The following is a 2500-nucleotide window of genomic DNA, read 5'->3' on the forward strand; positions in this document are numbered from 1 at the left end:
ATCCTATATGAACTGCGGATATGAAATCAAGTAAAGCTATGGTCTTCGCAGTTATGAACGCAATTTTTACAATTGCGTAGAGAAGCCTGAAAAATTCAGGACTTAAACGGGGTTTGAACCATTGATATGCTGCCCAAATTTCCACCATTTCGAATTTCCGGTGATGCAAGATAGCGTGACAGCTAATTGTAATTTAAAGGAAGAAATTTGAAAGATAACTAAAAGCAACGAGACATCAGGCCAATATTTCCACAGGTTGTTAGTCAAGGTGAAAGATCAGAGTCTGCTCTGATTTCACGTGAACAAAAGCAATTCATGCCCGTGCTTTCTTCATTGCCATCCAAAGTACAAAGGCGGGCTTTAGAAAGGTTTCCATGGCGATTTCGGTCACGTGGGATCTTATCGATACCTGAGTAAAATGAAAGGTTTTGTTTTTCAAAAGGAAGTCGACAAGTATTAATAACAACTGAGGCAAATCGCGATCGAAGAAGTTTTGATTTGCGATCATTATAATGCTAGTGGGTATGAAACGAGATGATCTACTTAGAGTGGCCTGGGGTACCGTAATCAGCTAACAGCTGAAAATGATGCGGTTCTATCTAACGTAAGTGCCTGCTCGGTTATGACAATTAACTGCTGGAAGGGCTCATAATTACTTTTCTTGAATAGCTGCTTCTAAGACATGCCCAAAGATTTTATTGCACCTTCTTGTTTAGGAAATAACTCAATAAAGTGAGGAAGAGGCTCAAATGATCAATCCAGTGCAGGATTTCACGGTTGACTGTCACTGAATTCATAATTAAAAGATCCTTCATTTGTTATGCTATTGTAGCTTCCAAGAAACAGTCATGTTCTACAAAATTGAAAAAAAAAAAAAAAACATTGAAACAAGATTTCGTTTTAAATAATGCCAGGTAAAGAAATCCTGGATCATTATCAGCATACTATTCACAAGGCCCTATGTAAAAAGAAAGACTAACTTGCCGCAGGCAATGTTATTTTACTAGATTTCTAATTATGTCCCACCTTTCCACGTCAAGACCATTCATCGAAACCGAGCAAATTGAAAAGTGGTTCGGTTTAAAGACCTTTCATCTCGGGGCTCATACACATAACCTGCGAGGGTTAGTAGCAAACAAACACAGGATAAACAACTTTGATACAGCAAGCCGGAAAAAAACAGCTTTAAAATATAGCCAGATATCAAGATGAATGCGTACTATATTCATTGCAAAACCAAGAATCAGTAAAGCAACAGGAATGCCAGAAAAATTGCCTCACCTCGTTGTGAATTGTAAGTTGGAAAACTATAGATTAAAATCATTTATGGCCGACCGGACTATCAAGAGTCGAGTGGTACATGACCAATATATGTCATATGGCTCTTCCGCATTGATGCTCAAAGGGAATCCACACTCTAGAATTAAGTTACTTAACACGGAACAGTGTTTACGAAAACTGTGTTTATTTTGCGTCGTAATTGTTCCCTCCTCTGTGTAACTGTGTAATTGAGGGGGTATGCTTTAACAAAAAAAGAAAGAAATTGAAACAAGTATGTAAATAAAACTGTAACAGCTTAAAAGCTTCTTGTTGTAGGTCGCCCGCAGGATATTTTTCACTAAAGACAATTGTAAACACACCGGCCCTGCGGTATTAATTCCCTCTGTTTTCAGAGTGCACTTAGATCCCACTTTTCGTAAAAAGGTCTTCAATTTTTGAAAGTGAAAGACCTCAATAATTGTATTATATTTTCCGAATATTCTATCTTGACATACCGTGGCATCAAAGGTTTTACTAGTGACAAGTCGAGTCGGAATTCAATATGCTTCATGAACAATGTAATTCGTCTGCGTTTTTTACGTTCCTCTTTTGTGTAGGTAACCAACATCTCGCCAACAGTTAAGTCAGCGTAGTAAATCTTAGAAAACGTATACGTACAAGCGAAAGATTTCGTATCGTTCGTCATGAAAATGAGCCAGCGTATCCATTAACTCAAAAACGTACTACAACCTAGAGGGCGCTCTTCCAAAACTTACTGAAAGCTATTTGATTCGGGTTCGTTTTCTTGCTGTTAGCTAAAGCTATCAAACGCTTTCTAAAAAGTTTTAACTCAACTAGAATAATAAGTTTTTGACGGTTTACGACAAGTGGCAGTCTGCCGTTTGTAAGCAGTGACCGTCGGACAGCAAAATCTTTTTCTTCTATTCCGCGAAGTGAAAGCAGTAACTGCATGACAACGCAATGTGATCAAATAGTTTAGAATAAACGTACGAATAAAAGAAAAACGAGTTAAGAGGTCAGTTAAGGCTGAGTATGTATAAGGTTAATCCAGATTAGTGTACTCTTTCCGTTTCTGGTCAATGGCTTAATTCTTACAATAGGGAGCATTCCTGAAGCGCTTTCCTCTTTTAGCTCAATTTCAATATTTGCCTTGAGTAAAAGCATTTACTTTTGCAATGGAAAACGTGGCAACACAATCTTACCGTGGATTTCGTACTCT

The 2500-nt window shown here is 37.8% G+C and overlaps 1 protein-coding gene and 1 long non-coding RNA gene across 7 annotated transcripts in view; one reads left to right on the plus strand and one right to left on the minus strand.

Annotated features, from left to right (window-relative positions):
• The window catches only part of LOC138000186 (uncharacterized), a 15225-nt gene that overhangs the window by 2435 nt on the left and 10290 nt on the right, over nt 1-2500 (minus strand). Inside the window, exons 3-4 of one of the 6 annotated variants that reach the window (XM_068846423.1) lie at nt 2484-2500; nt 1027-1116 (exon numbers count right to left, since the gene is read on the minus strand). The exon at nt 2484-2500 is cut by the window's right edge and continues 126 nt beyond it. The exons of 2 other annotated variants lie outside the window; for them this stretch is intronic. The gene's annotated coding sequence lies outside the window, so the exon portion shown is untranslated. Of the gene's footprint in view, nt 1-1026; nt 1117-1281; nt 1393-2483 lie in introns of those variants that run through there. 3 more of the 6 variants (XM_068846457.1, XM_068846431.1, XM_068846448.1) reach the window with 3 other exon arrangements.
• Nucleotides 1044-2500, plus strand: part of LOC138000237 (uncharacterized) — an 11763-nt gene continuing 10306 nt past the window's right edge. The window contains exon 1 of the long non-coding RNA XR_011123077.1: nt 1044-1294. This is a non-coding gene — a long non-coding RNA (uncharacterized lncRNA). The remainder of the gene's footprint in view (nt 1295-2500) is intronic.

Source organism: Montipora foliosa, chromosome 1 (assembly GCF_036669935.1).
Source record: "Montipora foliosa isolate CH-2021 chromosome 1, ASM3666993v2, whole genome shotgun sequence".
Taxonomy (NCBI): Eukaryota; Metazoa; Cnidaria; class Anthozoa; order Scleractinia; family Acroporidae; genus Montipora; species Montipora foliosa.